This window comes from Erpetoichthys calabaricus, chromosome 12, assembly GCF_900747795.2.
Source record: "Erpetoichthys calabaricus chromosome 12, fErpCal1.3, whole genome shotgun sequence".
NCBI classification, from domain to species: domain Eukaryota; kingdom Metazoa; phylum Chordata; class Cladistia; order Polypteriformes; family Polypteridae; genus Erpetoichthys; species Erpetoichthys calabaricus.
This window is the reverse complement of record NC_041405.2, coordinates 103523838-103550281: the sequence shown is the minus strand read 5'-3', so window position 1 is coordinate 103550281 and position 26444 is coordinate 103523838. Positions and strand designations below refer to the sequence as shown.

At 38.8% G+C, this 26444-nt stretch overlaps 1 protein-coding gene across 1 annotated transcript in view; it reads right to left on the bottom strand.

Moving 5' to 3' along the window:
• gpr174 (G protein-coupled receptor 174) overlaps positions 1–16308 on the bottom strand; it is a 50746-nt gene extending 34438 nt beyond the window's left edge. The window contains exon 1 of the mRNA XM_028815943.2: positions 16206–16308. The gene's annotated coding sequence lies outside the window, so the exon portion shown is untranslated. The remainder of the gene's footprint in view (positions 1–16205) is intronic.
• Between the last annotated feature and the right edge of the window lie 10136 nt (positions 16309–26444).

The following is a 26444-nucleotide window of genomic DNA, read 5'->3' as shown; positions in this document are numbered from 1 at the left end:
ATGGCCACTACAGTCTGCCCAGGTGCTTATTCATTCAGCTCTGAGAGTCAACATACACTCTTAAAAATAAAAGGTGATCTTCAGAGCGATGCCATTGGGGAACCATTTTTCTTTCCCAAAAGACCCATCCACATGAAGGTTCCTGAAAGAACCTTTATTTATTTAGATCTATAACAGGCTCCATGCAGTAAAAAACCATGAACAGACGATAAAGAATTTGTGAAAAACTTAATAGTCATGAATTCAAAATGATTCTTGCTGCATACGTATGTAACACAAGGTAAGACGAGGTTTTCTTACTCTGTTTCTGTCCTTCTAGGTAGCCTAGCAAACTTTAAACATTTCATTTTTTCTACATATTAGGAAGTTTTTCAAATCACAAAAAAACAGCTTTATATGCTAAAAACCCTTCCCAGAATGATGTGGTTAAGCAATAGCTCTATGAAGAACCACACAACCCAGTAAAGACCCATAAAATGCCATTAAAGAAGCAGACTTTTTAAGAGTGTTGGGGACATAATGGTCCAGGGGCTGCTAGCAGAAATTTGACTCTGAGGTTTTTTTTTTTTAAAGACTTTAAAGAAGTTGGTGTCAGAAATGATTCTGCAGATGTCCCACAAAGTGTCTTCATGGGATTGTTACAGGCCAGTCATTCAGTGAGATGTGGGAAGAAGATCAAATTGTAGTGGTGCAGACATACAGAAAGACATCTTACCAGATAGTTAGGGAGACTAAACTAGTAGAGAATCGGGCCAAGTGGAGCTCGTTTGGTGTAGATAATTGTCATTCATTTGAGTTGGGTATATTCCCTTTATTCGTCTCTTCATATTTCACGTCCCATTCATTTGATGAACCAGCATATCCAATTTTGAAGCTCATCCCAGCAGTACTGGCACAAAGCAGGAAGCAGCCCATGATGGGCCACCATTCTTCTCTTTTTATCTAATTAGGCAAATTTAGGGATTATTCAATTACTAAAGGTTTATGTTTGATGGTTTTTCAGGTTCTGGTTGCTTTATTCCGAATAGGGAAATATGTTTACTGCACATGCAGATAATTTTAAAATGTACCCTTTAATAATTGTTTGGATAATTGTTTACCAGAAGAGACTTCTTTCCTGCAACATCCACAATTGACTAATTCATTCAAAATCTCTTTGTAAGAATAATTTTAAAAAGATTGCTTTGGAAGGATCAGTCTACATAATGAGTCAAATTAATATTTAATGATAGGAAGAAGAAGAAACACAACATTAGATAGGAAAGAATAATAACTGTAATGAGATTTTAGATATTACCTCATTTAAAACGAACCAAAGGACACAAGATTGTCCATTAACCTTTATTTCCCACTTTTGTTTTTTGAGGTTTGTCTTGCACTGAAGCAAGTAGAACACTAACTGCTTTAGAGTGCTTGTTGGAAGAATAATGATAAAAGATCCCTTCAACTCTATGCTTGCATATTTCACTTCTCCACTTTAAACTTCAGTATCATCTTAATGAATCTCTTTATCTCTCTTTTGTTTCCTTTAAATATTTTCTTCTAGTACTCCTCCCTGGCACTTTTCACAACATTGTTAATATTATGCAAAATATGTGCATTAGGCTCCTCACCGATTTGGGCAATCAAAACATAAACGTGAAACAGATGTAATGAAACATACTGGGCTTTGGATCTTTTGAAATGTTTAGATACTTGGTATGTAATTTGTGGATTAAAGTTATAGGGGAACTGTGAATATCAAAAGGGAGAAAGGTAACCCTTGTCACACACGTGCGAGTAGGAGGCAGCTGAAGGGCTTAGAGACTAATAGTAATACATCCAACCAGGGGGCGGTGGGGTGCACTAACTCTCTTCCTAAGTCTCCTGCAGACCTTTCATGGGAAATCAAGCCAGGAGCCAGTGCTTCAGCTCAGGACACATCACTTCCGGTCCCAGCCCTGAGGACAACATCACTTCCAGCCCTGGTCCTGCAGACTCCCTATAAAACATTACTCCCCACCTCTGGATTTCAGTTCTGTTTTGGAATCTGGCTTGTAATCATTACTTGCTTTGAACAACCTTACTCTTTTTTGCAGCCAGGAACATAATATACGGGTGGCTGCCCCAAACCATTGCAACGTCTGGTGTCTCTTCTTCTCACACTATTTAGTTTAGGTACTGCAAAAATGCATCTGTTACTCATGCACTATTATGAAATAAGACCTTGACAACTTCTTTTTGTCTTCATAACATTTACAAAGCATCAGTAAAGTGTTTACTCATCTGTGTAATGTGATCACCTTTCAAAACTTCACTTTGGAGTGGTCTGATACATTTCTTTTGATATTACATATTTAGTCTAAGACTCATACTGTATTAATAAGTCATTTTACCATCATGTCGGTATGCCACACAGCACAGACAGGAATAACCCATCTACTGATGTTTTATAAGCATCATGAACACCATGACATGGTGACATATGAGTGAATGAGTAACTAGTGCATTTTTGCAGTACCTAAACTAAAGGGTTACCCCTTCACAAAATCCAAAACATAATAAAGCAAAATGCTGATTATCAGAACATGTGCTAAGCCTTTTGCATGGCTCTGAACAAAGAATAATGCACATTATAAGAAAAAAGCATATTTCATTACATGCAAATAAATGAATGTATTCATTTTCATTTAAACAACGTTTGCAGTTATGACAAGTAGATGAAGCAGATCAACTTGCCTTTATGGAAATTACTTTAATTTTCATTTGCAACATACCCTGTTTGGCAAAACTGATGATTGGACATAACACACACACACAAACACACTCACATGCACACGTGTACACGTTTTTATCTGGATCTAAACACAGACGTGCACTTGTTAGTGGTGTTTGCTCCTAACATAGTTGATGTAGTGGTAAGGACAAGGAGTAGCTACAGTTTACTTGCCAACATGAACAATAAATTACTTTCTAAAATATGATTATGCAAGTTTTTAACAGTAGACTGAGTGTGATTTTGTATGGGCTGAACCGGTAGTCCTTTCAGTGGAGGGTTCTTTGAAATTGTGTTCTGACTTCACTGATACTCAGATTTACAATTGTGCTAGTGATCGAGTCACAAGTGGGGGTCCTCATCTCCAAACTGTTTTATTGTCCGTTTGCTCTTTTTACTGGTGCAAGTATAATTATCATTATAGTTTAACAAATCAGATTAAACGTAAACTTCTATGAAGAGGTCATTACTTTTTAAAGCATTAAAAGTGTTTATCCACATTATATAATAAAACTCAATGCTTGTTATAACCTAGAGTTAGAAATGTGTAAAGACAGCAGCCCTGATGCTGCAAATGCTTCTACATTGGTAAAACCCCAAGCTTTCGGTAGCAAACAGTAAAAAGTGTCATTTTGACCCTTCTTTGCCCTAAAATAATGGTGTTCACCAAAATCTGATTCTGCTTGTCTGAAAGACAGCATTTCTCTTAACTTTAATTTCAAAGTTGAGGGGAATTCCCCCCAGGCTTTCGTAATTTTGTGCTAAAACAAAGCAAGGTGCTTTAACGTTTGCACATTCTTATCTGCACACACACACACACACACAGTTGCTTTTTTAATGTTTGCTCTATCATTTAAGTTTATTTGTAATTATTTATGATGATTAGTAAATCACTTAAATGTTCGATGGGACATTAAAGTTTTTTTATCTTACAGACCAAACTTTAATGTACTTGGCTTGTGGTTTTATAATATAAAACACTTTACTTGTTGAACAATGAAAATAGCACAAGTCGCAAAAAAGCAAAGGAGGTTTTCATACAAAACATACAAAACTTGTTGGTAATAAGGATATACTGTAGATGTCATCAAAAAGAAAAGGCTATCTCAAGGTAGCAATTTCAGAAAAATAATGTTACATTTTGACAGCATAATACGACTCTTATTGTATCTGGGGTGTTGGAATGTTTAAACTAAGAGCACCTCTAAGGATAGTAATGAAAAGCAAAAATGAAGATGAAGGGATTAAACGTATTTGAATGTTAATGTTTTGAACATACCACAGATAGAAGTGTTTAGTAAACATATCTTGTGTGTTTGCTGTATTATGATGCTTAAGCTACTTATTGCCAGAAAACTGTGCATCAAGACAGTTCATCATAATATCATAGACTTCATCTGAGCGTATCCTTCTGATGTCTTTTATCAAAATATATTACCAAACGACTTTTACTTCTTGTGTTAACTCTTTACGTACATTGCAGCTGTAATCCACTGATGCTCGACTGATGTTTCTGCAGAGCCACTGCACTCATGTACACCTCAAGGGCATATCAGGCACGAGACACAATACTTCAGGAAAACTTGTTACTTTTACAACCAATTATATGATGTGTTCTTGATTACACAGGATTTTATAGTTAATTTGTACAACTGGTTAGCATCCTTTTTCACATTACATACTCTGTACTAAGTATATATTGTTAATGTCTTCATCCCTCTTATTTAAAATGCATTTTCATGCCTTAAAAGTGAACTTCCTGGGATATTCTCTTTTCAAAAATGTTTGCATTCATTTACAGCATACATACACACTCACACAAATATATGCATTTATACTGTACTCTAACTTGTGCATTTTCATATGGATGTTGTATTACTTTGGATAAACTAATTATAACTTTATTTATTATATTTAATTCATAATCAACTAGTGCTCCATCCAGGATTTACCTGATGCCTGGTGCAACTCTAAAATGGGATTATGTATCAGATGGGGAATGAAATCTGGTTTGTTAAGTTTGACTTGATTGTAATGTTATTTTCTTTGTTTTATAAGTTAGATTTGATCATGTAGAATGTTATTTTCTTCAAGTAAAATAAAAAAACAAAATAAAATAAAGTGGGATTATGTCTATTTGGTAAATGGGTGGAAGGACTGCTCATTGTGCACAACCTTCTCACTGCTGATTTTCGCATTATTCTTTGAACCCCTAACTTATATGTACTATGAGCAGTGCACTCACTTTGTTTTGATGTTAAGAATGTTATTCAGTCACTTTTGTATTCTGTTTGTGTTAAAATGATATGAACTCTGGATATCAAGGATCTTCTACACATTGTATTTAAGTACACTGCTGTGTTTCAGAATCTAAATATATTTAATTTTCTCAGTGAAAAAGTATTTCTTGATGTTTGTATACAAATTAATATTTGTTCCTGCACCAATATTGAAAAATAATTTTAGCGTAACAGCTGGCATTCATCTTAGTTAATCTGTTTACAATTTTAAATGGTTTTGTAATGTCTCCTGTTAATCTCTGTTTATGATGACAACATTCAACTCTTTCAATTATATCTCACAACTCATAACCTTTAGTCTGGAAACAGTTCTAGTGTCTCTTCTCTGGACTTTTTTTAAGTATTAGATAGATAGATAGATAGATAGATAGATAGATAGATAGATAGATAGATAGATAGATAGATAGATAGATAGATAGATAGATAGATAGATAGATAGATAGATAGATAGATAGATAGATAGGTGTTGTGTCTTGAAAATGTTTACTAGTAATTTATTAAAAAAAGAGAAAAAAAAACACTTTGATATCTTGCTAGTTGGTTCAACATAGTCTTTCAAATGATAACATAACAGAAGAAGATGCATTAAATCAGACATTATCGTGGCTTGTCATTTGATTATGCTAACATGTTTACACTTCACACTGAATGATGATGCATATTTTAAATGTTAACTTACATATGCATTCCAGTTGGTTGGTTATACTCAATACTTTTTCAAAAATAATCGTATATCACTGTTGATAGATGGATAGATATGGATGTCACTCTATTATCAATATTCTTACTTGTATAAACACATTTTTGTTTCATCTTTACACCTCCATTTAAGTGTATTGCCAATCATTTCTCCAAATTAGTGAAATACTTAAAGTCTAATAGGATGTTGTAACAGTAATGATTTTACCTTGCTGAAAGAAGATGAAAATGCTGCTTTTAGTTATTCATGTATTATTTTGTTCAGCATTTAGCTATTGCAGAGTGCTGTGTAAGGAGACTGACAGAGTGTGTTCTGGAGTAAGAAGGTAGATTCCTTATACATATAAGTGAAAACCTGAGTGTCTTCATGCCCTGTGATAAACCAATTCTTTAAAATTAAGTTTAGTCTTACTTGTTTTTTTCTTTTTATTTTACCAGCTACAAAGCTGTAATTGTTATTGACTCTGTTCTGAGTTTTGAAGCAATACATGGCATGCAAACCCCTGAGGTGGTGTAGTGATGAGGTATTCGTGTGACTTTTCCTGGGGTTTTGCCTCAAAACAAAATGATGAGATGCAATCAAAAGAGTGATATGATCTTTACAAAAAATCAGAAGTTGTCTGGCAAAAAATAACTAATCATTGATTTACATACAATGACTCCTTTCAAGTATTTGTAAGCAATTTAAAATTAGGTTTTGTTTACAAGTCCTTGCATTTTAATTGGAATCCCAGTTAAAAAAACTTAAAAAGTAAATGAAAAGTAAAAGATAGTAAGAAAGCTACCAAGTAGTACATCGTAATTATGTCACTGCCGTCGCATTATAAAAACAACCCATGGCTGTAAAGCTATGGCTTACCTCCCAGTCACCATTTAAGATGCGGTTCATAGGTTACTCCTTTACTTATACACAGAGAAACATAACAGCATAACATCATTTTCTCAAGCCCTCTTAATCTAGTTTACAGTCAGCTGGAGAAGATTCTGTCTCAGCAGCACTGGGTTCAAGGACCTAACCAGCCCTACAGACAAACAATGTCATAACAGTTTATTCAGAAAGAGTAAATGCTTTTCTGGTCAAAGTGCATGAAAGATTTATCAAATTTTTTTAACTGTTTTTTTTAAGCAACAAGGCATGCTCATATGAAAATATATTTGCTGTACATCATGATAAAAACATTTTTTGGTCCAATGGAAACATAGCTAACTTGAACCCATTCCCAGAAAACACAATGAAGTGTTCAGGTATGTAATTTTACTTGTGTTACTTTGCACAGTAATTGACCACAGACCTAAGATTTGGAGTGACTTATTAAACTGCTCATTTTTTAATTCTGAGTTGTGATCTACAACAAAGCATGGACTTTAAAACATAGTAGTCTGATAAGCAAAACGATGAGGCCTTCATATGTTGCCTTTTAATGAGGGTGTTGCCAAGTCTGCTGTTTTCTTGCCCAATTGGCCAATGTTTGATTGTTGTCTGTGGGAAAAAATGTTTTTTTTTGGGGCTAATGTTTTTAAAACAATTTTTACCATGTTTTTCATCCATCTGGCACCCCTTTCCCTTGCTATATGTTCTTCACCCTTAAATTACTGCGTCCTACACACTCATCTCACAGCTGGCGTCTTAATCCCCTGTCATTAGCTGATGAGTACTGTATAGAACTGTACAGAATTCATATCCAAGCAACCAGATTATTTTCCTGAGAAAAATGCATCCTCAGAGATCTCAGCAGGTACACTCTGGGAAACTTTTTTTTTAAGAGGACAGATTAGTTCATATCTTACTCACAAAAATAAATTGAAAAACAAGAAGACATCTGAGTTAATCAGTGAAATTACCAAAATGGACTTTGAATATTCTGAGTCTTTAAATTAGGCACTTTATAGGAAAAGACAGGTTTTGCAATAACAATTTAAACTCTTGACTACTAAAGAAACGCTTATCTTTAAATTGAGACATCATTATTATGAATACAGAGAGAAGGGCAATAATATCTTAGTCCAACAAATCCACAAGCATGAAGTCCATAATGCAATAATAGCAATTAACAACACAGATGATGAAAAAATTATTTACCATAAAAATATAACCTGCACATTCAGAGAGTACTAGAAGATATTATATTCTACTCAGTTCAAAGAAGATGAGACATGATCTAACGACTTTCTTGTTTTATTACAGATGCTACAGCTAGATACTCTCAGTGCTGTGGAACTGGATACACCTCTGACACTTTCAGAATTACTAGATGTTATAAACTCACTTCAGAGTTGGAAAGCAGCTGGTCCTGATGGCTACATAGTTGAATTTTATTAAACAATTTTCAAATAAGTTCGCTTCAGTATAAAAATGTTTATAGACGCTAAACACAATAAAATTCTAACTCAAACTTTTCGCCAAGCATTAATTGCCATCCTTCCTAAGAAAAATAAGGACATATTGCATACAGACCAATCTCTATTCTGAATAATGCAGTTAAGATACTTTCCAAAATTCTAGCCAGGATTGAGAAAGTACTTCCTTCTGTAATATCACAAGAACAAACCGGATTTATTAAAGGCAAACACTTAACTTCTAACTTTCAATGTTTGTTTAATATAATATATTCACATATTAAGTCTAACACCTCAGAGATCTCATTTTCTTTAGATGCAGAAAAAAAGCATTTGATATGGTTGGATGGGACTACCTATTCAGCACACTGCACAAATTTGGCATCAGCCCAAACATATGTGCATGGATCAAACTACTTTACACTAGTCCAGAAGCCTCAGTTTGTGTTAACAACATTTCAGACTACTTCAAACTAAAATGTGGTACTTGACAAGGATGCCCCTTATCACCTTTGCCCTTTGCAATTTCCATTGAACCACCGGCTGTCTACTTTTGAAATGCATCAGAGATAAAGAGGGCTCTCAAAGAAGATATACACTTTAAAAGAAATTATCACTACATGCAGATGATATGGTACTGATTATATCTGACCCACAACATTCTGTGCATGTAGTCATACAAACATTAGCAGATTGTTATCTGGACTCAAAATCGATTTGAATAAAAGTGTGCTCTTTCCAGTGAATTCCCTAGCTCACAATGTCAGACTGGATACTTATTTTAGCAGATCAGTTTAAATATCTAGGGGTAAATGTCACAAGCAAATATAAAGCTCTTTTTCAAGAAAAGCTTGTTGTCTGCATGGAAAAACTTAAACTAGATGTGACTAGATGGACTACCCTCCATCTTACATTAGTAGGGAGAATCAGCATTGTTAAGATGACCATCCTTCCCAAGCTTCTCTTCCTATTTCAAAGCATCTCCATATACATTAGCAAATCATTTTTTAAGACATTAGACTCAATCATAATTTCATTTATTTGGAATCTGAAACATCCACACATGCAAAGGGCAACTCTACAACAACCTAAAGCAGAAGGTGGCATGGCACTACCTAAATTTTGATTCTATTACTGGATGGCAAATATACAAACTATAAAGACCTGGACATCGACACAAATCGATGAATTTACACAAGCCAGGTCTGCAATAGAAATAAAATCTTGCAGTACTTCTTCATATTCCCTGCTCTGTGCCCCAGTTAATACAAATTACTGTGAATACACTTATAACCCAATTGCCCTTAATTCTCTCAGAATATGGAACCAATATAGAAAGCACTTTAAAACAGAGAAGCTTTTATCTGTTGAACCTCTACATAACAACTACCTTTTTCCACCCTCTCAAACTTATACACTATTTAATGTTTGGAAAATGTCGGGGATTAAAACACTTAGAGACTTGTACATAGATAATGTCTTTGCATCCTACAAACAATTGCGTTTCAGATTCAACCTCCCCCAACACATTTCATCCACTACTTTCAAACTGGAAACTTTGCAGAACATTCCAAATTTTCCTCACCTCCCATCTTGTTCTATTCCAGAAGAAATATTGATCAGTCTTGAACACTCAGATAGCATCTCTACAATTATAAAAATATTTCAAAGTCCCTTTCTTTTGAAGACCACAAAGTACATTGGGGAAAGGATCTGTCACTTAATATTTCAGAAAAGAAGTGAAAGGCAGCCATGCACAGAATTCACTTGAGTACCATATGTGCATAGCACTCGATCAATCAACTTAAAATCTTTAATTGAGCACATTTATTTCGGCTAAAATTGTCCAAAATGTTTCCAGGGCAAGATCCAACCTGTGAACGTTGCAATCAAGCTCCACTCTCATAAGGCCACATGTTTTGGGCCTGCACCAAATTAACATCATTTTGGACAAAAATCTTTAAATGCCTATCAGACAGCCTCAGTGTTACAGTCACTTCTAATCCACTAACAGCTGTGTTTGTTGGACTCCCAGATGGGCTTAAAGTGGAGAAGGACAAACCAACTGTAATTGCCTTTACTACACTACTAGCATGTAAACTTCTCTTTTTCAACTGGAAGAATCCCACCCCACCATTTTTAAGTCAATGGGTAACTGATGTTATATACTACTTAAAAAACAAACCAAATTCTCACTTAGAGGATCTGTTCAAAACGTTTTTTAAAACATTGGATATAATCAATAATATTTTAGAATAAACTTCCATTTCAGGGAAAGCATACTCTTCCTTTCTTGTTTTCTTTTGTAGAGTAACTCTGGATGCTGGCTCTCCTCTCTTTCTCTTGGGTGGGGGTTGAATTTTACTTTGTTAAGTTTGACTTAATTTTATGGAATGTTATCTGCTTCTAATTAAAATTAAAATCAATAAAATAATAATAATAATGATAATTCAACCTGCACCCAGCTGCTCTGATGATGCTGTGACTGAGTGTGGATATTGGCATCAACAGAAACGAGGCTAGTTTCTGCCTGTGTTCAGTGCCGTCAAGCTTTGGCTAATAGGAATTTTAGGAATAGTAATCTTTAAAAAATGTTATGGAAGAATGAATGCCATTTATAGTCATTTGAGACAGGACAGCATAAAGCTTATCCTTTAACTTAGACACTGGAGATTTAAAAAGTCCTGGGCAGAACCACCAAACCCCACATCAAGATAGATGTACTGCAAACATCACAGCAATTTTTTATCATCTAACTTTCTCATTTCCAGCATTAGGATTGAGTTGTCTGAAAATTATAATACTGGCTTGATAAATAAAACAAAACTAAGAAAACAATAATGTAAATGGTGTGCTGTCAGCATACAGATGTGAAAAAGTGGAGGCTGCATTTCACTGTAAACCTAAAAAGGTGAAGTCTCCTATTGCATGACCTATTGTATCCTACTGTGGGGCACAGAACATGTCGATTTGTAGCCTAACGTGTTTTTAACTAACTAGTGGCTAACTCTTGCTTCCAGCCGACAGCTTCTCACTTGTCTGGCCTTAGTCGTGTGTCCCACAAAAATTATTAATGGGAGTCAGTGGAATGGTTTATCATACGTGTGTATTTTAGCGCTCTACTTTGTACTTCATTTTGTACAGTTTGTTGTATAATGTAAGTGCTGCCTATGGTAATGTCAGGTGTGAGTGTGTATCTAGCTTGGTGGTAGCTAATGCGTGTTGACAGCAGAATGTGTGGCTTTGTGGCTAAGACGTTCCATTGGAAATAGTCATTGTTCAAATTAAAATATAACCAATGACATACTGTGTGGCTCTGATGAAGAGAGTAAACCTCTTCATGGTTTACTCTCTTCATGGTTTACAATGCAGCATGGTAGAAAGAAAATGATGGGATGGCACTTGACATTAAAAGCGCTATGTAAGGCTGTTCTCTATGAGAAAAAAATAATTATCTAATGGAAAAGTTCATTATTGGTAGATGGCCTTGGAGTCTTTTCAATTTCTGTGGCATTTTCCTTCAGTTAATGTGGATTCTATGACCTTAAATAGGAAGAATTGCTAAACAAACATCCATTCATTATTTTTTTTTTTTCGCTTCATTGTAGAGATCTATTAGATTTATTATCAAAAAATGAAAAACATTGGGAATTTATTTCTAAACCTTGTTATAACTATTCAGAGTGACAGTTTGCTGTTTGAAATGTGCAGTTCAGTTTCAGATGAGGCACAATGTCTCTTATTCTGCAAACTAAAGGCTATACATCTTTATTAGCAGAGCAATACGCAAGACACTGCTGGTTAGGCTGGAAACCACAATGCCACGTGCTCAGTCCATAGCAGTGAGTTACTGTGGTAAAATCACTTAACTGACCTACTCTCCAATAACAGAGAGTGAGTGCAATGCTGCTTCTGACCTGGCCTTCCTCTTCTCTCTAGCTCACTGTCTTTAGACAGCATCACAGTGTGACTGGCCGGGTTGGCTCCACTGCCCTCATCAGCTTGAACACGGAACTGTCGATATTTCAGATTGATAGAATTGGTATATACCATCACACAAAACGGTGGGGGGATTTTACATTGGTCAGTCAGTGATTCTCTAACCCACTTGGTCCTGAACAGGGTCTCATGGGTCTTCTGGAGCCTATCCCAGCCAGCATACTGTGCAAGGCAGGAATAAACCCTGGACAGGGTGCCAGTCCATTGCAAAGTAAACACACACACATCAAAGAACATATACAAGTGCAAACAGCAGAGGATATGGTAAAAAATGCAATGGAGGATGTTAAAAAATAGCCCAAAATGCCACATTGCTTTAAAAAAAAAGTAGCCCAAAAATTTGCAACCCACAAAAGCCCACAGACAACAATCAAAAATAGAATAATTAGATGGGAAAACCGCAGAATGGAACGGCACATGCACATTCTCACGTGCATCTGCACCCATCTTGAGTCTGCACACTCCGGGACTCCCAATTTTCTTTATTTAAAATGTGTAACGCCACAAACCTCCCTCATCTCATGCAGACAATAGGGGTTGTGTCATGGTAGGAACAAAACCCTTCAAAGCCTTACAAAGAATAACTTTGTAATCTTGGGCAAAAGAAGTATCTGTGAAAGCAGGCTGGATGGGTTCAGGGAAGCAGAACTCATAAAAAGATTATTGCGGGGACAAAGGAATTGCTTAAAATCACCTCAGAAATCACCCTCCAGCCAGTGAAGGTGAGAGGTAAGCAATGCATGGGCTCAGGAGGCAGAAGAAATGAAAAGAGTAGCATGGCCAGTAAAGAAGAAGTGCTTAACGCCATCACGGTATAGACCAGTCGCCCTGGGACTTGTATGAAGGCCCAAAAAACCATTAGGGTATTTGTACTCTATTTTCACTCCATCTCTGGATTCCCTTCCTTATGTTTCCCTTTTCTTTCACACTAATCCTTTATTTTTCTATATGTTAGCAATTTAAAGTTATTAGGGTTAAGGAATGGATCAAATGGTGCTTCACATCACCCACACTATACATACTGTATTTTCATTATTAAATCTCCTTAATCCAGTTTAGGATGCACCTTTACTCACTCTTATGGGGGTCAGTTTAGAGCTACCAATTAACTTAACACACACATTTTAGTATAAATATTTGTGCTTTACCTGTCATTGAAAGGATTTTAGAAAAATGTTCTTTTTAAAAGTGAAACAATAAAGTAAATGTTCTTTGTAACAGGAATACAGTTAAATTTTAACCCATTGTGTCCATTAAATGCATCTACTTGATCGTTTTAACGTATATAACATGTCATTCAATTAGTACAAGTGTGGCCCTTTCTTCCAATAAATATTTTGATTAAAGCCAACTTTTCTTCTTTTTCCTCTAAAACAGATGATATACCTGCCATAGTTCTCTTTTTATAACATTTAAGTGGTCACCAAGAGTGCTTTTTATAGAAACTTTATTTGTATATAGAAATAAAAAAATGAGCTGTATCTTCCAGGTGGGTGACATTGTGGTGGGAGGTTTTGAGAGGAAATGTTGCCTACCCAACCATTTTGTGCTTTTGTTCTTGTATAATGACAAGACGACTGCCCTCCCACACTGCACTTTCATTCTACAGACTGCAATTCTAAGCATGCAGGTTTTGTGCATGGCTCTACTCCGCAAAATTCACCCAAGTGTTCCACTTATTGACTTAAAGGGGAAATTGGGCCCTTGCCTATTATTTCCAGTGCTGAAAAGAATAAATTTTAAATGTAACGCAAAGACCATTGTAATCCCTCCTCCATTGCAGGGGTTGCGTTCCACAGCCACCCGCGAAATAAGAAAATCCGCGAAGTAGAAACCATATGTTTATATGGTTATTTTTATATTGTCATGCTTGGGTCACAGATTTGCGCAGAAACACAGGAGGTTGTAGAGAGACAGGAACATTATTCAAACACTGCAAACAAACATTTGTCTCTTTTTCAAAAGTTTAAACTGTGCTCCATGACAAGACAGAGATGACAGTTCAGTCTCACAATTAAAAGAATGCAAACATATCTTCCTCTTCAAAGGAGCAAACAAATCAATAGGGCTGTTTGCTTTTAAGTACTGTACTGTTATTTATTGGTGATCAGCATGAGCTCAAGCGTGTGCAGAAGGAACTCTAAGTCCAGCTCAGGGCGGCGAAGGAGCAGTACAGGAGAAAGCTGGAGCAGAAGTTGCAGAATAACAGCATGAAAGAAGTGTGGGATAGGATGAAGATCATCACTGGCTGCAGCTCAAAGCGAGGTGCCACCATCGAGAGAGACGTGGAGAGAGCAAACCAGATGAACAACTTCTTTAACAGGTTTGGCCACCCTAACCCACTATCACCTCGGAGTACTGTACCCTCCACCCATCCTTCTGCTGATACCAGCATAGGAGAGAGTTTCCCCCCACCCAAAATTACAGCAGCCCAGGTAAGCAGAGAGCTGAGGAGACTTTGTGCCAGCAAACCAGTAGGTCCAGATGGAGTATCTTTTCAAATTTAGCAAAATTACCTGCCCTATAGTTACTTAATTGTTTCAGATTTACTGTAATGAATGTAAAGGTGTAGCTCGATGACGATTTCACATTTTCAGTTCCTGACTCAATTCAATCATTGCTCATTACTTTAAGTATGAATAGTCTTCCCTACCCCTCTTTCATAACTTCATAAGAATAACATCCATCCATCCATTTCCCAACCCGCTGAATCCGAACACAGGGTCACGGGGGTCTGCTGGAGCCAATCCCAGCCAACACAGGGCACAAGGCAGGAACCAATCCTGGGCAGGGTGCCAACCCACTGCAGGACACACACAAACACACCCACACACCAAGCACACATTAGGGCCAATTTAGAATCGCCAATCCACCTAACTTGCATGTCTTTGGACTGTGGGAGGAAACCAGAGTGCCCGGAGGAAACCCACGCAGACACGGGGAGAACATGCAAACTCCACGCAGGGAGGACCTGGGAAGTGAACCCAGGTCCCCAGGTCTCCCAGCTGCGAGGCAGCAGCGCTACCCACTGCGCCACCGTGCCGCCCATAAGAATAACAGCAAGTGCAAATTATTCAAGAATAAACTGACGGATTAACACATATTTTATAACACTGATGCCTGACAACTCCAGGATTTGACTAACACTATGATCATAAACTACCCCTGTATGTACATGTGATGTATTTGTGTCCATCCAAAGATGCATCAGGAGATTCCTGGGTAGGTCATATCCACGTGCAACTGGAATGGAGAAAGCAGCGACATAATGGATGATCATAAATGGACAGCTTCTTCTAATCTGGACAAATTAATGGAGCTGCTTATTGATTATTGAGTAGCTTTCCCCTATACTCATCACATGACATGAGTGAATAACCTACAGTGTGAGATATCTGTGCCAGCTGAATTATTACACGAAGGGTCAGAAGACACCTGCAGGTCTTCTACTAGTTCATACATTGCTCACCAAGCCAACATCACATCCTGTCCTGAAGACACTGTCCAGGGGCTACCATCACAGCATGATGCCTAATTTCTAGATTCTCTCTTTTAGCAAAGAAATTCGTTTATTGTATGCAACACTTAGCTTACTTCTGCTTTAATAAGTTCCATAAGCGGCTTTTTTTTCTGCTGTTCTTATTCAGGAAGTAAAGATTTTTATGTTGTCAGCCTTAAGCTGAACAAACTCGTTTTGTTCCTTTTTAAAGAGCAGAACTTTTTTTTTTTTCTGACTGTTTATAAGAAAATTAGGAGATTGATAGAGGAGACCAAAGTGAGAAGCTGGAGACAAAATCTTTGAGACCTTTGAGGAGGTTACTATCAGTACTGGGTGGTATAAAACTATCTGAACCCGATATACAAGCAGAAATGGTTCCATTTATTTTCTGTTTTTTAAACTTTGTACATCCAGATCCAATTTTTACACAATCCTGCCGTGTTTTACATCTGCAGTACAATAAGAAATAGAAATCTGTTACAAACTCTCGAGAGGCAGGCATGACTTTATAGTAAAGGAATTTAAGCCCCCTACGCGTGTGTAAGCCAAAAGTGCTAGTAATAAAAAATAATTTAAAAAAATACAAAAACAAGTCAAGGCGTTTGTGAAACCTTACCGTGTGTCAGACTTTATGGCTCAATTGCAGCTCCCAAGACTGATTTGTGAATTGCTGTGGCTCTTTTCTGCGTCGTCTCGCTGGCTATCGCTCGGCTTCTCTAAATGAACTGTTTTAATGTTTCGTCAGTGGAGCACATGCTTTCAGCCAATACTGTGGGGTGGAGGCTGTTAGGAGAAAAAAAAAAACAGAGAAAAGCGACCTGCATGTCACACAGTGTTGTATTTATTTCCTTTTAGGAAAGAACTGCTGGTGCTGTATGTAAATATTTTATTAGACATTGGCTTCTTTTAGACTTTTTACATTGAGGTTAAGTGAGAAAAGCATTTACTGGGAAGGTCAAATGAAGCAGGGTATGATGATGCTGAAGTACTTCGAGTTCTTGTCACTTTGAAACACTAAATATTAAAATGAGCTCCGCACAACCTGTGTTTCAAAGATCTGTTGACACCTATAATTTAAAAAGTGGAGACCCTGGCTATACAACATACAGGTGGATGAAATATAGGAACATATTATTAAACTACCCACCTGCACATTTTCTAAACCCTCTTTTCTAGAGCAAGGGAAGCTGAAGCCTATCCCAGTAAGCACTGGGCACAGACCCATTATATGGTGAGCACACACACACATCAGGGTCAATTTGCCATCGCCAATCCACCTAAACTGCATGTCTTTGAACTGTGGGGGAAAAAAAAACAAGAGCACCCAGAGGAAACCTAACCCACACTTGGAGAACATGCAAACTCCAACCTGGAACTTGAACCCAGGTCTCCTTGTTGTGAGGCAGCAGTGTTACCACTGTGCCACCACAATAACTAATGGTGACTGACAAACTCTTCTGCTTTATAGCATATCATGGTAAGCTGATTATAATCAGTCTTCTGCCTTTTTTGTATCAATTGCTGTCTGTATGAGGCAACATATCAGGTGGAAATGGTAAAAGGCTGAACTACACCTCTGAATAGTGCACCATGGTCACTTTCTGCAGTGTCTGGTATCATTTGTGTGTTTAGGGCATAGAATGTGGAACCAGGGAGTAATCTGTGTCCAAGCCCTGAATGCTTTTAACCTATTATCAGGGATGAGCCAGCAATTCGAGTGAAATTTAAATTGCAATGAAACTTAGAATTTTCCTTTGTAAAATTAATCAAAAAACTTTGCCATTTCATGAACAGTGAAAAAAAGGTGTGTAGTATACTGCGTATGAAAACCCCTTTTCCCTATATTTTCATTTCATCTGCAACCTTGTGTCATGATTTGGTATGATTTTGGGTCCTCAAAGGTGGCCAGTGTTTATTTCCTTTGTTAGGTCCGCATCCAGTGTTGTTAGGGGCATGGCCTCTGAGAACGGGATCCATGAATAACCAACGCAACAGGATAAAAGGAAGGTTAGGATCTTACAGGATCTGTGGATACCAAATCTCTGAAGTTTATCTCGTCTCATGTGTATTTTTGGTTTTTACCCTGTTGTACTCTCAACCACCATTATTGTCTCTAATAGTCGGCTTCAGTTTTGTCTCACATTATAATTTTTTCTAGGCACATCTCCCAGTTTTTGCTCAAAAGTTTAGCTGACAGAACACCAGTGCCGACGCAGGGACTACAGTTTTAATCAGGCAGAAGGAGTACACTGGGGCTGATGGGAGGAAGCCTTCATCAGTGCACTCAACATTTAAATATGAGCCCTGGCATAAGTGGGGTTTCATCAAAACCTGTCACTCAAACACTTTGGATAACAAAGTCGTTGCCTCAATAGATTACAGTGTTTGTCTAAGCGTATGCTTTTTGCCTCTTCATAATCTTTAATTAGCCATGTTGCATTTCCAAAAGTCACTGTTGCCCTGATTCTTTTTTGAGAAACTTATGGCTCCAAAAAGGGTGAATGGTGTTGCCATACCATAGAGAGCAACATTCCTTGCTTTTCATCCCATAACAACATCTTTTTTATCTTTTCTTTATTGAGCAAAACTGAATGTGAGGGGACACTCAACTCCTACTACTACATTTTCTGACATTATAATTTGCTTAACCTATGCAGTGAGATTCAGGCTATCTGACCACCAGACAAGGACTGTGATGAGATAGGACATGTAGTTCAACATGCAAATAAGAATTTTATAGTACTGTGTACATATTACAGTATATCTGAAATTAACTAATTACATCTTTTATCATAGCAAAGCCTTGTAGTGTTGAAAAATCCAACACTGTCTGTATCTCTGTCTGCTTTTCACGAGAGAATTACTTAATGGATTTAGATCTTTTTTTTTCATTAATTTGCTTGAACATTCCGGTTGATTTTGTGACTTCTATCATCACGCAAAAAATCATATTTCACTTGCAGGAGTAATTTACTAATCTGAGAGAAAGGCTGTGGGCCGAGAGGTGGGGGAAGCATGACATCAGTAGTAGGGTGTTGGGTAGGGCCCTCCTCACTGTCCTGTTTCATCCCCTGTGGGCGGAGCCACAGGGGAAAGCTAGTCATTAATAAATTTCAAGCATCATGTACTTTTTGCATGTTGTTGTGTGTATGTATGATGAGAAAAATGCTGAGCTAATAAAAAACAAAAAAGAAGAAAGCAAATTATGCGATGGAAATAAGCCACAATGAAACAGAATGGTACACAATTTTTTTCTACAGTACATGCCAAGTGTCGCACAATGAACATATATATATATATATATATATAGTCACGCACGTACGCATGGGGAGCAGTTTAAGGACCCAGCATGCACCGCAACAAGTCGTGCCAGGGGACAACGGCAGTGTACTAACCTCTCTTTATTCCATCAGAAAGAATGAGGCTCCGCCGGCGTAATACCACCCGGACAATCCAAAGAGCCGCAGCACTTCCAGGTTCCTTTATTTCCTCTGATCCCCCTGTGATGACATCAGCTACCCATCCAGCACCACAATTTTCCCAGCATCCCACCGTTTAATTTCTGGTCCGTCCCCATATAATGTCCGTCTACCCTTCCTTCTCTGTCTTTGAGTTTTTTGAACTGCTGACCTAAGAATTTTTGTTACAGTATACGGGACCACAATCCCCAAAACTTTACACGACTCAGTGTATTTATTACAACTGGCGTAGTCAGCAGGATAGTGCCCGAAATGTCCAAAGGGCAGGACCTCAATACAGTCCTCCAAACCTTGGCGAACAAGCTCCAGGCGGTCAAGGTTGACCAGGCCGCCACCAAGACAGAGCCCACTGAAGCAAAAAGACGGCTGGTGGCCTCCACCACCTCCGATCATTCCCCTCTCGGAGACCAACGACCTCGAGTCGTACCTGAGCATATTCGAGAGGATGGCGACTCACAACCAATACCACGGGCGGAGTGTGCAACCATCTTGGCTTTGTACCTCAAGGGCCCTGCGCAGCGCACCTATCATGACCTTCCCAAGGAGGAAACTGCTCAATATGACCTCCTGAAGGCCAAGCTTTTCAAGTGCTACGGCGTCACCTCTGGCCAGCAGGTGAGGGTATGGCGGCAGTGGAGATTCAGCCCCGATCTCCCCACTCGAGCCCAAGCATTTGAGTACTGGGGCAAACTCGGGTGCTGGCTAAGGCCAGATATCCATCAGGCCCGCCAGGTAGTTGAGCAGGTGGCCTGTGAGGGGTTGGTTCACGCGATGCTGGACTACCTTGCCCAGCAGGTCCAGAGACACCCCTTCAAAGATATGAACGGTCTTCTGGAGGTCTTGGAGAGACAACTGGCAGTGAACCAACTCTGGAGATCTGAGAAGCCAGCCCACAGGGTCTGACAGGTACGTGTTGCCACCCCTGAACCCACCCGCTGCGTTGCGGAGGCTGCGGCAAAGGAGAGAGACCGGGTGCCCGCCCCGCCGCGCTGTTTCAAGTGTGGTGAGGTGGGGCTTATCCTTCCCACCTGTCCCCTCAACGTGGAGCCGATGGACTGCAGCCTCACAAGGGGAGAAAGGTACTGTGCGCTGTTGAACCCTTTGGCGGTCACGAATAAGGGGGTGGTGTTGTTAAATGGATACTCGGTGGTGGCGTTATTTGACTCCGGGAGTAACATCTCCATTGTTACTCCCCGTTATGTACTACCGTGACAGTGGCTCGCTCAGCGAACGAGCGTAACATGTGTGCATGGGGAGACCAGGTCCTACAGGTCCGCAAAATGTTTTATAACCTGGAAGGGGAGTCCTAAACAACTGCTCGTGGCGGTGCTGCCTGACCCTGCCTATCCGGTTATATTGGGACAAGACTGGTCGGACAATAAACACGGTAGAGCTGTCACCACCCCTATACCTCAGTTGGGTCTGATTATGGAGGGTCAAGGGGCCCTCCCAGCTGCTCCCACACCGTGCTCATCGACAACTAGTGATGCCGTAGACGGGCCGGGGGAGCCCTCTTTGGTGACGAACCTCGACCCGGAAGTGCCACCAGGTGGGGTTCTGGGGCAGACGAGCTCTACCCCGGACCGGACGCCTGATCCGTTCGCTGGCATAGATTATCAGTTTCGCTCTACACCGGTGTCATTTAAAAGAGAACAGTGGAACGATGATTCCCTGAAGTTTGCCCGGAATGTCATTGTGTCCGCAGACGAAATTTCGTTGCTAGATTCCACACCACCGGGACCCTACTTTGTTCTGGATAATGACCTGCTGCATTGAGTTGCGGAGCACGAAGGTGAGGTATGGAAGTTGTTGTTAGTTCCGCAAACCTACTGGCGGCAGGTTTGCGAATTAGCTCATGCCCACCTCCTAGGCGCCCATCTCGGGGCTGAAAAAACGTTGGAGAGAGTAAAGCTCCGATTTTACTGGCCCAGGATCAATGAGGAGGTCTGGCGTTTCTGTCAGTCCTGCCCAGCCTGTCAGCTACGCCAGATACCCCGGAGGGACCATGCTCCTCTCGTCCCGATTCCCCTTACAGATGTTCCCTTTGAGAGGATCGGCATCGATCTCGTAGGACCCCTAGAACCCTCCGCACGAGGCCATAAGTATATACTGGTCATGGTGGATTATGCAACTCGATACCCGGAAGCGACCCCGTTGCAGGATGCTAATAGTAAGAACATTGCACGGGAAATAGTAGGCCTTTTTTCCCGAGTGGGCATACCTTAACAAGTCCTTACGGACCAAGGTACGCCATTTACTTCGGATACGTTCAGGGAGGTTGCCAGATTACTCCGTATTAAGCATCTGAAAACATCCGTGTATCACCCACAGACGAACGGGCTGGTAGAAAGGTTTAACCAGACGCTTAAACAGATGCTCCGCAAGGTAATCAGTACCCCTGGTACTTTTCGCTTACCAGGAGGTACCACAAGCTTCTACGGGGTTTTCCCCTTTTGAACTCCTTTATGGACGCCAACCCCGGGGCATTTTGGAAATACTAAAAGAAGGCTGGGAAGGGGAGGCACTTCCCTCCACAAACATCTTAGAGTATATCGTGATTACGCGATCAATTGTATAAAATCCAACCCTTACTTAAAGAGCACATGTCCAGCCTTGGCAGCACAGGATTTCACCATTGTTTACTATACACTTTTTAACATGTTGTCCCCAGATGTGTATTTTCATTTGACAATCACATTTGGCCTTGCTAAATAAGTAAGTAAAAAGAGTAAAAAGACTAAGTAAGAAGAGAAGGATGGAACAATGGAACCATATAACAGTTGTTTTCTGTTTTCATATTTTATTGGGTTCAAAAATACAGGATGTGAAACAATTAGAACTGGTTTTTAAAACACAAAAGAGTAAGATAACAGCTTATATGCCCTCCATTTCTACACTAAATCAGTGAGGAAAGTGAAAGCACAAATAAGAAAATAGATAGATAGATATTAAGAATCTTTACAAGAAAAGGTGGCAGTCACACCATTAGACCTGATAACTAAAAAAGGATTGAAAGCAAAGTTCAAAAGATTAAAATGATCACCACATCATCAATCACAGATCATTTGTCTCCTTGCCAGCAGAATAGTAGATATTTGATTGTTAATATTGGTAATGGATGATCTATTCATCTGCAACACTGAGAGTTGAAAAGTGTACTTCCAAAGATCATCAAAGAGAAACTCAAAGAATTCCCAAGGAGAGGCCAGTGCCACCTTGGCTGCAATAGGACCCAAGGATAAAGCAAGTGCAGGAGGGAGGAAGACATGGGGTGATAAAGGAATATAAATGAAGAGTGAGAGGATTAAGCAAATAGAATGAGAAATGGATAAAGAAAGGATTAGAAGTAAGTGAACAGTCAGAGAAAAGTATCAGGGGCATTTAAAGAATAGATGAGACAGTTGGGGTAAGTCACAAACCTCAAGCATAACGTTTTTGAATGCAAACATACACTGATTATGCCATTAGTTAAAATTTAAAAAACAGTTCTATACAAAAAAGGAGGAGAGGATGGCAGATCTTATTTCCAAATCAGGTTTAGTGGTAAAGGCATGTAGTCGGTTTTGTGGAAAGTGTCATAGAGGAGGATGACAGACTTTGAATGGGGAGACACGGATCAAGAAAAGGGTAGAGGAGAAGATGGAGGAACACAAAATGGATTGACCTGAGCAGAAGGTAAAGGAAGACAGCTGGGGGTAGCAAAAATGATCCGCAACCACCTAAATGCCACACTAACCTAGAGTTGTCAAAAATGTCTCCAAGAATGGCGGAATAGCTCAATGGTCAATCTAACTTCAAGTTGGACTGACAGTGTACATAAAATAATATTATTGTAGTTCAGGTAAAACTACAATGAGCTTATTTCCCCTAACTTTGGTAAATGATTTATTTTTTTAAGAATGTTATCCAAGGCTCCGGTAAAGTAACTCAGTGCACTGCCATTTTATATAAACCTGAATCTGTGTCATGTGAAGCATTGAGTTACGTGACCAGCAACAGGCTTAGCAACCATAATTACAGTAATATGTCTGCAGCTATGCAGAACCTCACCAAATGGAGACACCAGCAACAGAACGAAAGTCCAAAATGACTCAGAAGTTACTGGCAAGATATTAAAATACATACAATTTTAAAACTCCAAAAATATTAAAAAATTACATGCATGGGTTCCTTAGGTGCTATAATGACGAGTCCTGAAAAGAATGTGGATAATATCTGAAGGGATATTGCCGAAGAAAAGCAAGGTGTCATTGGAGTACTTAGAGAGATTTTTAGGGGCCATTGTTTGCTGTAAAGTAAATGAGATAAAGGACAGCTTTTTCTGCCATCTTAGATATGAAAAGGTATTGAGAAATGCAAATTAGTAAATAAAACTGCTGAAGGGAAAAAATAAAGGATTCTTATCATGTTGATAAACTCCTCAACAAATCACAACATGCTTAGTACCCTCCAGATGAAGGCCAAATTCATATGGCAGCAATGAATAAAACCTGTTTGTTCAGGATTCATTTATTTGTGGAAAACTGACACCAGGCATTGGACAAGTAGCATTGTTAGCTGGATGGCATCAAAGTTAATCAGGGTTTATAAAGCTGTCATGCGCAAAAAGAGTGCAATTATAGACTTTGGTCATGCAAGGAATGACAAGTTGGAAAGAATAAATGTCGAGGCTCCAATCCAGCCATCCCACATTAAATTCCATTTATCCGGACTTAATCAAAGGCACTCTGTGGCACAAATAAAAAAGAAAATTCTTAACAAGAGCCTCTTTATGGCTCAAATGTAGTGTTCTCTAAGTGAAGTTCAAAAAGGATGGAGTTCCATCCTTTGGGTTGCTCTGGTTACAGAATGATGCCTCCCTCCGACAAGCTCAAGTTTTATAGGCCGGCGAACAAAGGGCACAATCAGTTGCTCTCACTGGGGGTCTTCTCAGCACTGTGGAGGGAAAGGAAGATGACGTGATTAGCACCAGTGTCCATTTCATCCTGGAGTGGTACTATGTACCTCAGATGATCCCAGAGGTTGATCCTCTGATGCTCATGAGTGACACAACAGACAAATTGACAAATTTAGTTTTGTTGGAAAAATAGCAAAGTTTAACATCTAGAAGAGAGAGATAGATAAATGGTTAGAAAAAGTAGTCAGACAAATTCTGGTGGAAGACAGCTTAGGCCTAGTTGTTTGTCATTACCAATTAATTCTAAAGCTTATTCTAGATCTTCTAAAAATACATAAAGTAGTAGGAGAGGTGTGTAGAATAGTTTGAAAATACTGTATTTAGGAATACAATTTTTAAAACATGCTAATTTCATTAGATTTATTGTTAAAGAGCCTAGATTTGGTTGTCATGGTGAAAATTGGGTGAAAGGCTTTTATTTCTGTTGTCTAAATGCCTGTAACTTTCTGGGTTCTGCAATAACAGAATGTCTAGAATAGTCTACTTTGTTCAAAATGTTTCCTATTACTCAGCATTAAGAAAAAAGATGTACAAAAATATTTCATTGCAACTTTTTTAAATTGTATAATTAAAAGGCATATATTCTGTTCTGTTGAGTATATACCTTGAAAATTTCAAATTTGAAGAAATGTTTAATGAATATGTATTTGGAGATAACATGCCAAATATTGCAAAGAAAGGAAGAGTCAAACGTGAGTTTTATTACTTAAGAGTCTTTATTGTCAATGTACTTATTTTGTAATGGCCGGCCCAATTGTCCAGACCAGCAAATACATTGCCAAGACCTATGGCCTGACAACCTGAGGAACGTTAGACTTAGACAAGCCGCACTTTTCCAGTTATTTCCCCAATTGGCGGTCAAATAGGCAAAAAAGGCAAACAGTATGTGAGTTACTAAAGTGAATATATATATTGATGAAAAGAAGTGAAACAAAATGCCAAAAAGTATAAATATCTCACCTTCCCCTCTCCTAACAACCCCACGAGTGAATGGTGGAATATTATAATAAACGGTGCAGCAATAGATATACAGAGTAAACCCTCCCTTGACCCTACACTGAACATAAAACAGATATGACACACACAAAACACATAACACACGTAAAGTCCAGGAAATCATCCAGAGAATGATTGATGATAATGAACTTGAACTGGTTAGAAACTGTCCAGCGGTAACTATGATATGGAAGCACTTGATTGTTTGCTCCATTCTCGAAATAAAAAGAAACTGTCTTACCATACAGTCCTCGGCCTGTCCTGTTACTACTGAACCCTGGGGTTTTGTGAGAACGGCAAGATCGTTACAGGTCTGGCATTGAGAGCTGTGGAAAGGTGCGTGACGACCAGGATCAGTGTTTCTCTTTTTCTTGATGCGTTTCTGTGTTGTGTTCTGGTTTCTGTTCTTTTCCCCCTCTATCTCCTTTCCTTCTCTCCCTCCTCTCATTTAAATTTAAAAAATGAATGGATTTGATGGGTGGACAGGAAAATTACCTTGAGGGGTCACGGTCCTGCAGCTTTCCTTTTCCGCTTTGTTTTCAGTGGAACAACATTTACACAGACACACTATAGACTACATAAATGGGGCAACGCCACGAAAGACGCCACTTAGCACAATACATTTAAGACGAAGTTAATCATATAGTACCGCTACAATATTAATGGTTGTATTTCACCAATAAGTGTTCTGTTCTCTGACACAATGCTGATTTTTCATTCTTATTTCAGGCGCCCGCTATCCTCTATTTACATCTGTTACTCATGAATATACTTGTATTTGGTACCATAGGCACGAAGTCGGTTTACGAGATAACTCATATGTGGCGTCTATCTACAGGTTGCATACTGTGTGTTAACATGTATTTAGCAGTCAATGTATTAACAAGTTTCCAGATGTGTCCATGTATTCCATTTATGAAAGTTCATGCTCTGGACAGCGAGGGGGATTACCCATCCATAGGTGATCTGATTATACTGATGATACTGAGTGGGCACTGTCATCCACTGAGTGGCATTTATGAAAGTAAAAGTGTGCACGCTGCATACACCAAGGGGTGTGCGCTCCTTTAGAGTCTGCGGTATATGCACAAAGGGGCATGCACTCCGGACACCGAGGTTGACCTCAACCCACCCTGCCTAGGGCACCAAATGATCTTCAACAGGCACTGATGGCAGGGATCCATTGTACTAATTTCCTTCATAACTTCAAACACTTTGATCATATTATCTCTTAATCGATGTTTCCTTAAAAATCTTGGAACTGTTTGTTTAGCCCTGATGTATCAGGTTGTTTTTGCTGTCCATTTCACTAGTGTATATAATATCTTATTCTTTGGAGGGTGGTGTTTGGTAAATTATTTTTTTGTGTTTGTTATTTACTATAGCAATAGCTACATTTTCTAAATTACTCTACTATATCAAA